This window comes from Hyperolius riggenbachi, chromosome 1 (genome assembly GCF_040937935.1).
Source record: "Hyperolius riggenbachi isolate aHypRig1 chromosome 1, aHypRig1.pri, whole genome shotgun sequence".
NCBI classification, from domain to species: domain Eukaryota; kingdom Metazoa; phylum Chordata; class Amphibia; order Anura; family Hyperoliidae; genus Hyperolius; species Hyperolius riggenbachi.
The window spans coordinates 67,299,994-67,313,240 of NC_090646.1; positions in this window are offsets into that span (position 1 = coordinate 67,299,994).

Genomic DNA, 13,247 nt, shown 5'->3' on the forward strand with positions numbered 1-13,247 from the left:
CATTAACGACCAGTTTTGGGCTAGTCCATCTCGCCATAGGGGATTCTTAGCATTGCCTTTATTCTTTATAAAGACATTCCCTAAAAAAGATTTATACAAAGATGCTGGCCAGCCTCCGTGCTCACTGTACACTATTTTGGCAGTTGGACGGAGCAACTGCAATTCGCTAAGTGCTTTTAAAAATAAAGAAACCCCTGAGAACCCCCTATGAGAAGATGGGCTAGTCCAAAATCTGTCAGTAATGACAGATTTCTACTTCTTATTGTAAGTGACAAGAACATAGTAGAAGAGTAATTTATGGCTCATTTTACTCTGGGAGAAATGTACTTCTTATTTGTATGTGTTTTACATTTTAAGATTTTTGTGACAGTTCCTCTTTAAAGAGGAACGCCAGTGAAAATAATATAAATAATATATTAAAAAAGTGCTTCATTTTTACAATAATTCTGTATAAATGATTTAGTCAGTGTTTGCCCATTGAAAAATCTTTCCTCTCCCTGATTTACATTCTGTCATTTATCACATAGCGCCATTTTTACTGCTGGCAGGTGATGTCATTGGACGGAGAAGCTGATTGCTTTTTTGGCAGCTGTAAACAGCTGTTGTTTCCCACAAGGCAACAAGGCTCCCACAGTGTGATGTCAGGACTTTGCTCCTGACATCACACTGTGGGAGGGGTTACCATGACAAAATCAGCCATGCAGAGCACACTGATGATCTGTTTGAGAAAATGTGTAGATTTCTCATGGGAAAGGGGGTATCAGCTACTGATTGCAATGAAGTTCAATTCTTGGTTATGGTTTCTCTTTAACAGCGTTTTACACAGAGAGTGAATTCAGTTACGAGCAAAGAGCTCACACAATACAATAGAGAGCTTTATTGACAGGAGCAGAAGACTGGAAAAGTGGACAGAGTGGAAACTTACCCTGACAGGCAATTTTCTGCTCACAGGAAAGAAGGACCTGCAGTGAATTATACGGGCTGACCATCAATTAAATAACTAACAGTTGTGTTAATTAACCAGCTTCTGCCTAATTTATTGACAACTAGTGCCTTTCATTAGCTCACCACCGTTTCCTTTCCTTATTTAAGGTTACATTTGCATATTAATAAATCCTCTGCTGGAAAACATTAATTACATAATAAATACAAAGAGTAACATCAATCCAGTAAAACTTCTTTTGTTTGTTCACTTTGAGTAAATGTTCACATCATTAAAATGCATATGTGTGACTGGTTCTCTTTTATGTCAGGTTATGAGTAGGAGAAACAAAAATAAAACACCATTCTAGTGATTCTAGTACAGCGTTATCCAATTCCCTTTATTCCAGAGTAATTACACTTTTCTTGAGAAACACAGTTCTGAGACCAGCTCTATATGCTGCAGGGATTAAACAATATTTCAGCTAAAATAAGGGTTGTCCTGGAAAGTAACAGCCATTTTTAATTAATCAAAAACAGGAAATGTTGCATTTTTAAAAAAAAATTTGGATGCATCAGTGATGTACCTACCATAAGGCTGCAGGTGCTCACAGCACCAGGTGTAGCCATGGCTAGGGGTGCCACTGTGGTGCTCAGTCACTGCGTTCTTCCACCTGGGACCTTTTTTCATAGTTTGGGCAACATTTGGGATAATAGCAGCAGGCAGTGCAGGGGGCTGTACTACTTCCTGCCCTAGATGTGGCACCCCTCCCCCTTCATTTCCCATGGGCAATGTTTTTCCTTGCTCTCTGCACACAACCTGCAGTGAGTGAATGTGCAGAACAGCAGGGTGAGTAGAGAGAATGATTGCTGTGCTGCTGCTGGTACATTAGCAGGGAGAGGTGGCAGAATGTGTTTAGTGCTTCAGAAGTTGCCTGTCATTATTAGCCATGTGCACTGACTGCTGTCATACCAGAGTGCCCTGTACTATTGATTATATGTCCTGATCAGAGTAATTAATCAATAATGCAGGGCAGTCTGCTGTTGCAGAAGCCAGTGGCACTGTCATCTTCTGGAGCACTGTATAGAATACAGAGTTTCATAATGGTTATCTCCATCAACATCCTAATGACTCCTTTTTCCCAAAATTTGCAGTGTCACGCTCGGCACCCCAACCCGTCAACCCTTCCATCCAAAAATGTGGTTGTGTTTGTGGGGAGTCTGTAAATAATCAGCACCAGATATCAAATTCCCTAGGTACACTACTGGGATGCATTATTTCTCCACATTATCACCTCTTTTTTTTAAGCATTTATTTTGTTTTATTTATTTGTTTACAAGGTTTACAATCCTTTTTTGTAGTAGCATCACACTCCTCACTGATAGGTAGGATGGTTTGGCAGGGAGGGGCTTCATGGTAATGCTGATGAACAAATAGTTACCAGCATTCTGTGGTCATGTGACAAGTGGTGCAGTGAGAGAAGAGGTTAACCTGACAGATGCAAGTTAAATTACACAGAAAGACTACCTTATATGGCAAATAAAAGGCAATGGATGCTACTTTCAGAGTGGAGGGAACTAATGAGGGGTGGTAGGGCCATGTTACTGCTGCAGAACAAAGAGTTACCGGGCGGCATTGTGCAGATACATGATAAGCTGCGCAGGGAAAGAAAAGGTTAAAGCTAATGTAACCCGTTTTTTGTTTTTTTAAAAGGCAGATCCTCACCTAAGGAGAGGGAAGGCTCGGTCCTAATGAGCCATCCCTCTCCTCTCCCGATGGCCCCGGTGCTGCGCTGGTTCCTTCGTTCTCATCACACGCCGAGGGGACTTCGGAAGTCTTCGGGAGCTGGGTCCTCCCGAAGACAGGTGGCGCACATGCAGGTGCATCATAGAGGGGGCGCGCGTGTGTGCAGTGTAGAGCGGCCCGTCTTCGGGAGCACTCAGGCTCCTGAAGCATTTCCTCAAGCCTCCCTTCGGCCGGGAGACAGCTGTATTTGACCGAAACGGTCGAATACCGCTACAGGGGAGCCAGAACAGCAGCGGGCACCGGGAGAGGAGAGGGAGTGCTCTATGGGTCCCAGAGCCTCCCTCTCCTTAGGTGAGTATCTGACTTTTTAAAAAAAAAACGGTTCCCATTAGCTTTAAAGAGAGTCTGAAGTGAGAATAAATCTCGCTTAAGACCTCATAGATAGCAGGGACACGTGCCCCTGCTAAACCGCCGCCATCTCGCGGCTTAACAGGGGTCCCTGATCCCCCAAATCCCCTCGTTTCAGCGGGGGAGCGCTTCCTGGTTGGGGCAGGGCCAGGGGCGGCGCCAGGGGGGTGCTTGGGGGTGCTCGAGCACCCCCTAGAATTGTCCAAGCACCCCCAAAGCACCCCCTGGAGTGAACTGACTTCAGGCGTCTAAAAGACGCCAAGTCAGTTCACACACCGGCAGCACGGAGCAGCAGGCAGGGCTACAGTAAGATGGCCGCCCGGAGCCCTGTTCTGCAGACTTCGGGCGGCCATTTTCCCGTAGCCCTGCTCTCTGCATGCAGGCACGAAGTCTCGTGGTGACGTCGGGAAGGAAGAGGATCGTGGGCGCGCGGGCGCTGCGCGCCACAAGGAGGTCGGGACTCGGGACAGGAGGTCGGGAAAGAAGGTCTTCTGGCTGTAGGTGAGTAAATGGGTTTTTCTTTTCTTTTTCAGGTGATGCGGATTGTGCATATTGGGGTCATATCTGCTACGGATTGTGCATATTGGGGTCATATCTGCTACGGATTGTGCATATTGGGGTCATATCTGCTACGGATTGTGCATATTGGGGTCATATCTGCTACGGATTGTGCATATTGGGGTCATATCTGCTACGGATTGTGCATATTGGGGTCATATCTGCTACGGATTGTGCATACTGGGGTCATATCTGCTACGGATTGTGCATATTGGGGTCATATCTGCTACGGATTGTGCATACTGGGGTCATATCTGCTACGGATTGTGCATATTGGGGTCATATCTGCTACGGATTGTGCATATTGGGGCGATATCTACTACCGATTGTGCATATTGGGGTCATTTCTGCTACCGATTGTGCATATTGGGGTCATTTCTGCTACCGATTGTGCATATTGGGGTCATTTCTGCTACCGATTGTGCATATTGGGGTCATTTCTGCTACCGATTGTGCATATTGGGGTCATTTCTGCTACCGATTGTGCATATTGGGGTCATATCTGCTACCGATTGTGCATATTGGGGTCATATCTGCTACCGATTGTGCATATTGGGGTCATATCTGCTACCGATTGTGCATATTGGGGTCATATCTGCTACCGATTGTGCATATTGGGGTCATATCTGCTACCGATTGTGCATATTGGGGTCATATCTGCTACCGATTGTGCATATTGGGGTCATATCTGCTACCGATTGTGCATATTCGGGTCATATCTGCTACCGATTGTGCATATTGGGGTCATATCTGCTACCGATTGTGCATATTGGGGTCATATCTGCTACCGATTGTGCATATTGGGGTCATATCTGCTACCGATTGTGCATATTGGGGTCATATCTGCTACCGATTGTGCATATTGGGGTCATATCTGCTACCGATTGTGCATATTGGGGTCATATCTGCTACCGATTGTGCATATTGGGGTCATATCTGCTACCGATTGTGCATATTGGGGTCATATCTGCTACGGATTGTGCATATTGGGGCCATATCTGCTACCGATTGTGCATATTGGGGCCATATCTGCTACCGATTGTGCATATTGGGACCATATCTGCCACCGATTGTGCATATTGGGACCATATCTGCCACCGATTGTGCATATTGGGACCATATCTGCCACCGATTGTGCATATTGGGACCATATCTGCCACCGATTGTGCATATTGGGACCATATCTGCCACCGATTGTGCATATTGGGACCATATCTGCCACCGATTGTGCATATTGGGACCATATCTGCCACCGATTGTGCATATTGGGACCATATCTGCCACAGATTGTGCATATTGGGACCATATCTGCCACAGATTGTGCATATTGGGACCATATCTGCTACCGATTGTGCATATTGGGACCATATCTGCTACCGATTGTGCATATTGGGACCATATCTGATAACGATTGTGCATATTGGGGCCATATCTGATAACGAATGTGCATATTGGGGCCATATCTGATAACGATTGTGCATATTGGGGCCATATCTGATAACGATTGTGCATATTGGGGTCATATCTGCTACCGATTGTGCATATTGGGGCTATATCTGATAACGATTGTGCATATTGGGGCTATATCTGATAACGATTGTGCATATTGGGGCCATATCTGATAACGATTGTGCATATTGGGGCCATATCTGATAACGATTGTGCATATTGGGGCCATATCTGATAACGATTGTGCATATTGGGGCCATATCTGATAACGATTGTGCATATTGGGGCCATATCTGATAACGATTGTGCATATTGGGGCCATATCTGATAACGATTGTGCATATTGGGGCCATATCTGATAACGATTGTGCATATTGGGGCCATATCTGATAACGATTGTGCATATTGGGGCCATATCTGATAACGATTGTGCATATTGGGGCCATATCTGATAACGATTGTGCATATTGGGGCCATATCTGATAACGATTGTGCATATTGGGGTCATTGGACGTGTTTTTTGTTAAAATCTGCTCACATTACGTGTATTTTCTTGAGAAAACCTGCACAATTATGTGAATTTTCTGGGAAAAGGGTCACCAAAACTTGGGCCCTCTGTCTTTGCGTTGCACTTTTAAAGGGAACCCGAGGTGAGAATAATATTGAGGCTGCCATATTTATCTCCCTTTAAGCAATACCAGTTGCCTGGCTGCCGTGCTGGTCCTCTGCCTCTTATTCTTTCAACCATAGACCCTGAACAAGCATGCAGCAGGTCAGGGGTTTCTGACAATATTGTCAGAACTGACAAGATTAGCTGCATGGCTTGTTTCTGGTGTAATTCAGTTCACTACTACAGCCAAATAGATCAGCAGGGCTGCCAGGCAACTAGTATTGTTTAAAAGGAAATAAATATGGCAGCCACCATATCACTCTCACCCTGGGTTCACTTTAAATTAGTTAGCCCCGCCCTCATCCGGTCATGACCACGCCCATTTTCTCGCCGCGGCGCGCTTCGCGCGCCGCAGGTTGTAGCCACACCCATTTTTGGCCGTCAGCTCCCCCGGAAATTGGTCCAGCACCTGCATAGCACCCCCTAAAAAAATTTCCTGGAGCCGCCACTGGGCAGGGCTAACCGCCGCAGCCCTGCCCCACGCGCGTCTGTCAGCGCTTATCTCCCCCTCTCCCTGCCTCTCTCAGTCTTCCTTCACTGAGAGGGGCGGGGGAGAGGCGGCGATGCGCCGCTGATAGACGTGACTGGAGGCAGGGCTGCAGCCGTTAGCCCTGCCTCCAGGAGCGACCAAGTCTGCGACCAAGTGGCGCAGTGGGGGGTTTGGGGGTGAAGGGACCCCCGTTTAGCGGCGCTATTGCAATTAAGCCTCACTTGAATGACGAGTAATCACTCAGGATTACTCGTGAGAACAACCCTGATAGCCACAGCAGATCTAATGTATTATCCACTGTGTCCATCCAATCCATTCTAGTTTCCTTTGGTGACAGTCAATGTAGACCATAGAAGATGTGTCTAGATATGGTAAATTTCGACCTGCCTCATCTCCAAACCTTTTGAATTCTTGTGAATGACATTAGAGAATTATTAAGATTGAAAAAGAAATCATGCAGGACCCTAACATGACTTTGGTTTGAATAAATGAAGAGAAAACATTTAATAGATACCAGATCAGCACAACTTTCTTAAAGCGGAATTGTCACCATAAAAATCAAATTTTAACAGCAACTGGTCTGAGTGTATTAAGTGATAAAGATGCTAATCCTGCATTCAAAACTTTCAAAACTTTTTCTGCTGTTATGGTTTGGAGTTTTCACATACTTTAGGAGCACTAGCCCTTTAATTGCCATTGCCATCGGCTGGCAAAACAGTTGCATGCTGGGGGGGGGGGGTCTTTTTATCCTACTAATATAATAAGTGGGAAAGTTTGGATGTTTGGATGTTTGTTACTCGATCACGCAAAAATGGCTGAACTGATTTGAATGAAATTTGGCACACACATAGTACATTACCTGGAATAAAGTATAGGATACTTTTTATTCCCATAACCAAAAAGGGGGCGGAGACAAATACAAATTTCACTGGAAAATGTAAACTGCAGCCATTCTTACACTGTTAATGGTAGGGTTCTCAAACTTTGCACAGTTGGTCGTTGGGTGACTGGGATTAATATTCAGAAAGGAGGGTGGAGTCTATAAAAGCCAATCAAAATTAACCTATTGATTTTCAAGGGGAATATTTACATTGCTGCAATTCTTGCACTGTTAATGGCACAAGCCTCAAACCTGGTACAGTTTATCATTGGGTGACTAGGGTTCAATTTGAAAAAGGGGGTGGAGCCACAAACAGCCAATTAGATTTGTTTCATTTCAATGCAAATTATTGATGCCAAACACCGCAAAGATCACAAAACTTGGTAATTGATTAATTGTGTGTTGGGGCTAGAAAAGTAGGCACAGCCAATACCAGCCAAATACATAAGCAGGCAATGCTGGGTCATAAGAGGGCAGAGACAAATACAAATTTTACTGGGAAAATGTAAACAGCAGCCATTCTTACACTGTTAATGGTAGGCTTCTCAAAGTTTGCACAGTTGGTTACTGGGTGACTGGGGTTAATATTCAGAAAAGTGGGTGGAGCCTACAAAAGGCAATCAAAAATAACCTATTGATTTTTCAGGGGAATATTTCATTGCTGCCATTCTTGCACTGTTAATGGCACAAGCCTCAAACCTGGTACAGTTGATCATTGTGTGACCGGGGTTTACATTCATAAAACAGGGTGGAGCCACACACAGCCAATATGATTTGTTTCATTTTATTGCAGGTTATTGATGCCAAAGACCGCAAAGCTCACAAACTTGGTCATTGAGTAATTGATTAATTGAGTGTTGGGGTTAGGAAAAGTGGGCGCAGCCAGCACCTGCAAAATACATAATCGGGCAATGCCGGGTCATCAGTAGGCGGAGAAAAATACAAATTTCATTGCGCAAATGTAAACTGCAGCCTTACACTTTTAATGGTAGGGTTCTCAAACTTTGCACAATTGGTCACTGGGTGACTGGGATTAATATTCAGAGAAGTGGGTGGAGCCTACAAAAGCCAATCAAAATGCACCTATTGATTTTCAAGGGGAATATGTAATTGCTACCATTCTTGCACTGTTAATGGCACAAGCCTTAAACCTGGTACAGTTAGTCATTGGGTGACTGGGGTTCAAATTTAGACAAAGGGGTGGAGCCACAAACAGCCAATCAGATTTGTTTATCTCAATGCAAATTATTAATGCCAAAGACCAAAAACCTCACAAACTTGGTTATTGAGTAATTGTGTGTTAGGGTTAGAAATAGTAGGCGGGGCCAACACTAGCCAAATACATACCTGAACAATGTTAGGAAATAAGTGGGTGGAGAAAAATACAAATTTCATTGCGCAAATGTAAACTGCAGCCATTCTTACACTGTTAATGGTAGGGTTCTCAAACTTTGCACAGTTGGTCACTAGGTGACTGGGATTAATATTCAGAAAAGTGGGTGGAGCCTAAAAAAGCCAATCAAAATCCACATATTGATTTTTAAGGGGAATATTTAATTGCTGCCATTCTTGCACTGTTAATCACCTGTACCTGGTACAGTTGGCCATTGGGTGATTGGGGTTCAAATTCAGAAAAGGGGTGGAGCCACATCCAATCAGAATAATTTTATTTCATTGCAAAATATTGATGCCAAAGACCGCAAAGCTCACATACTTGGTCATTAAGTAATTGTGTGTTAGGGTTAGGAAAAGTGGGCAGAGCCAACACTAGCCAAATACATACCCGGGCAACGCCGGGCGTCCAGCTAGTAATAGTAATAGCAGTAACAGTATAGTAAAAAAAATACAATAATGGTGCCATTTGTAATGAAGTGGTTAAATCATGGTAATAATAACAGAAAAGAACTGTGCTAAAAAACAGTTACAATAGTAACAATAAAATCGGTAACAATAGCAGTAACAGCAAGTGTAATAATTCACTGTAGCACAAAATGAAAACAGAGGAAAGGAAAGCCCATTAGCATAAATTAAATTTCTCAGACCCAAAGTCATTTTAATAGAACTGTTAATGAACACCATCTTCACACTATTCAAAGTACATCCGTCTGCAATAAACACACATATTTTTGTGTAATTAAGTAGTTGAATGAAATACAATATCAAGATTTCTGTGCATAACTGCATTTTTTTTTCACCTAAAATGCGAGCCTATAATTACTTACAAGAGATTGAATAATAGAGACTCTTCAGTAATGTTTCCTTTTCGGACACATGGCGAGACATATAATGACTATGGAAATGAAATGAATTGACAAGAATATTTTCAATTGGTTCGTCTATTTTCGTAAAAATAATGATTACTTGCGCTGCATGGGTGAAGTCATTATCAAGATTGATTCATTGCCAGCAAATTAAAGCCATTTCAGGTTTAATTTGTCTCGGTGATGTTTGAAGCATTTTATATGATATTATTTTCCCTTTGAGTGATTATCTGAAATATTTTCTGATTCTTTCCTGTTTACTTACAGGTGAAAAAAACAAAGAAAAAGTTCAAAAAAATTCAAAAACGAAAAAACGAAAAAAGGAGATGGGGTAAGTATGTTTATAGTACACGTATCAAATAAACTTGAAATTCTCTGCTGATCAAAAATAGATTTTGTCTTCCCAAAGTACTTAATTATGATAGTAAAATTTTGGTGATCTGAACCCTACTCTCACACAGAATCCTCCCTCTACTGATGCCTAATGCCTAACCCTAAGACCCTCCCCCCACAGTGGTCCTTAACTTTAACCCCCCTGGCTGTTCCTAACCTGAACCCCCTCTCCCCTGGTTCCTAACCTTATCCTCCTGGTGCCTAACCTAAACTCCCACCTGCTTAACCTTAACCCCTAAGAACCCCCTGCACCCTCCTAGCACCTCCTAACTCCTGATATTGTTGCTACCGTAGGCAGCAATGTTAAAAGATGCGATTAGCTGCTATAAATGGTAAATAGTGATTGTAAACTGGAGTGGCTGGATGGTGTAATGGTGAAGGACTCTGCCTCTGACACAGGTAGACCAGGGTCCAAATCTCTGCTCTGCCTGTTCAGTAAGCCAGCACCTATTCAGTAGGAGACCTTAGGCAAGTCTCCCTAACACTGTTAAGGCCTAGTAGCTGCAACTCTGGCGCTTTGAGTCCACCAGGAGAAAAGAGTGATATAAATGTCATTTGTCTAAGCTGCTAAATAGGGGCTATAAGTGGCTATAACCCCTGAGCGTTTTTTGGGTGCCCAAATTACCGTTTATAGCCATTAAACAGCATTTAACATTGCCAGGCCATTTTCAACAGCAAGCCGCAGGTGCCCTTTTTATCTGCTTCGTCTAAACCACTGTGGGGCTGTCATCTCCACATCAAATCTGATAGGTTAAGAAAGGGGGCAGAATCAATCTTAGCCTCTCTGGCGTTCTGGGTAATGCATACATAAGTACGCATTACCCTTTTTGTGAAATATTTTTTTCCGCTTGCTGCAGCTAGCGTATTGCTAGCTACAGCAGTACGCCACGCCGTCCGCGTCCGCATCCAGTCTCCCAATCCCTGCCGGCCATACTTATGCGTCCGAGATCCCGCGAGAAGCGTGATTTCCTATTGTCGCTTCTCCCGTCGCCATGGTGATGATCGGACATGACGTCATGATATCATCGACATCATGACATCAAGGGGATCCTTCCCATTGCGCAGCCTGGCGGTGATTCGGGGGGGACAGCCCCTTTAACTGCGCATCGCGGCGGATCGGTGGGTAGCGGCGGTGATCGGACAGAACATATAGCTAGCAAAGTGCTAGCTACATGTTCTGAAAAAAAAAGTAAGTAAAAAGACTCTCCAGGGGCTGAGCAACCCTCCTTGGCGTACATGGACGAGCTGAGCTCTTCCATACCGCCAAGGAGGTTAAAGACACTTTGGAAATTAATAAGTACATTTATAACTTATTCTTTAGGCAGGGAACACACTTGACTGTTTTCGTGCACGTTTTCTGCACAGAAAAACTGAGAACTCATGTTAATCAATGGTCTCTAGTCCACACTTAATATGTTGTTCGCGCGCAGAAAAAAAACTGACATTCTGCATCCTGATTCTGCACATTTTGTCAGTTTTCTCTCTCAATTACATCAGCTGCTGGGAAAAAAATGTGCGCGTTTTCCTGCATAGAAATACACTTGGTGTGCAGAAAAAGTATTATTATTATTATTTAGTATTTATATAGTGCCGACATATTACGTAGCGCTGTACAATGTATATATATATATATATATATCTTGCCACTAACTGTCCCTCTAAGGAGCTCACAATCTAATCCCTACCATTGCCGTATGTCTATATTATGTAGTGTAAGTACTGTAGTCTAGGGCCAATTTTGTTAGGGGGAGCCAATTAACTTATCCGTATGTTTTTTGGAATGTGGGAGGAAACCGGAGTGCCCGGAGGAAACCCACGCAGACACGGAGAGAACATACAAACTCTTTGCAGATAGTGCCCTGGCTGGGATTCGAACCAGGGCCCCAGCGCTGCAAGGCGAGAGAGCTAACCACTACGCCACCGTGCTGCCCAAGTATGCAGAAAAACGCGCGCAGAAAACTGAAAGACAAGTGTGTTCCCTCCCTGCCTTAAACAGTTTTGAGCGGATCGCTCAAACTCACCCTTATCAAGCGAACGACATCGTGTACACACGCCGGATTTAGCGGGCGAACGACGGGACGTTCAAACGACCCGTCGTTCGCGGAAATACGACGTGTGTATGGGCCTTTAGAATATCTAGTAGGAGTGCAACTTGGCCTCAGGACAAAGGGGAAGTGATCTAAGTTAGACCATATGCTTGTCTGAAAAAGTGAGTTTTGAGAAAGCGTCATTTAAAGGTGACAAAGGCTAGATAGTAATGGATGTGTTGTGAAAGGGGATTCCAGGAGAGGGGTGAAGCATATGAGAAATCTTGGATACGTGAATGCAAGAAGGTAGTTCTAGAGGAAGACAAAAGAAGGTCCTTTTCACAAACAGATCATCAATCAGCTCTGTATGGCTGATGTTGTGGTGAAACCACAGTGTGATGTCAGGACCATGGTTTGGACACCACACTTTGTGCATTGTGGGAAATAACAGCTGTTTACAGCTGTTTCCAAATGCCAAAAAAGCAAGCAGCGTCTCCTACCACTGACATCACCTGCCAACAGTAAAAATGTCACCATGGGATAAATGGCAGAATGTAAATCAGGGAGAGGAAAGATTTTTACAATGGGCAAACACTGACTAAATCGTTTATAAATAATTATTGTAAAAATGAAGGACTTTTTTATTACATTATTTTCACTTAATAGTGAGTACGTGGCAGAATGTATCCATTCCAGCAACAATACACAAGCAGAATCTTTCTGATATGGAGCTTACATGCACCGGACTTATCTTCTTCCCAAGGCTTCTCCTTCAAGTCCCGACTTTCCCTTCGGTTCTATTTCTTTTTATGATAAGAGGAACATTCACTTAGCGCACTGATCAAAGTTTACAGGGATTAAAATAATAATTGAATGCAGTTTATTGATGCAGTCATTCCATTTTCGCCTGCGATGATGCCTCAGCGGCGGTACACTCGCGGTGATGGTGATAGGTATTTCCAGCCGTTAGAGCTGTTAGAGGAGAGGACGAGATATGATCGGGAGAGAATTAAATGTTTTATCTCATTTTTTATGTGCTATAATGGCTCTTTCTGTTGGATTACCTATAACCACAAGCTTATTTAAATTGCACATTTAACGTGGAGGATTCTCGGCCGTACAGCAGAACAGGGGGTAATTATAATAAACAAGCAAGTCGGGCATAAATGAGTATGACACGTCCGGTATAAACATAACTTCAGAGGGGTATTATTACAATATATGCATAATTGCTTTCAGCTATAATTGCTATAAAAATGCAGAAAGGACAAACAGTTTTTTTTTTTTTTTTAAATACTCTCCACACCAGAGGCTTAACCTCTTGAGGACCGCAGTGTTAAACCCCCCTAAAGACCAGGCACATTTTCATTAAAATGGCCACTGCAGCTTTAAGGCCAAGCTGCAGGGCCACACGACACAGCACACAAGTGATTCCTCCCCCTT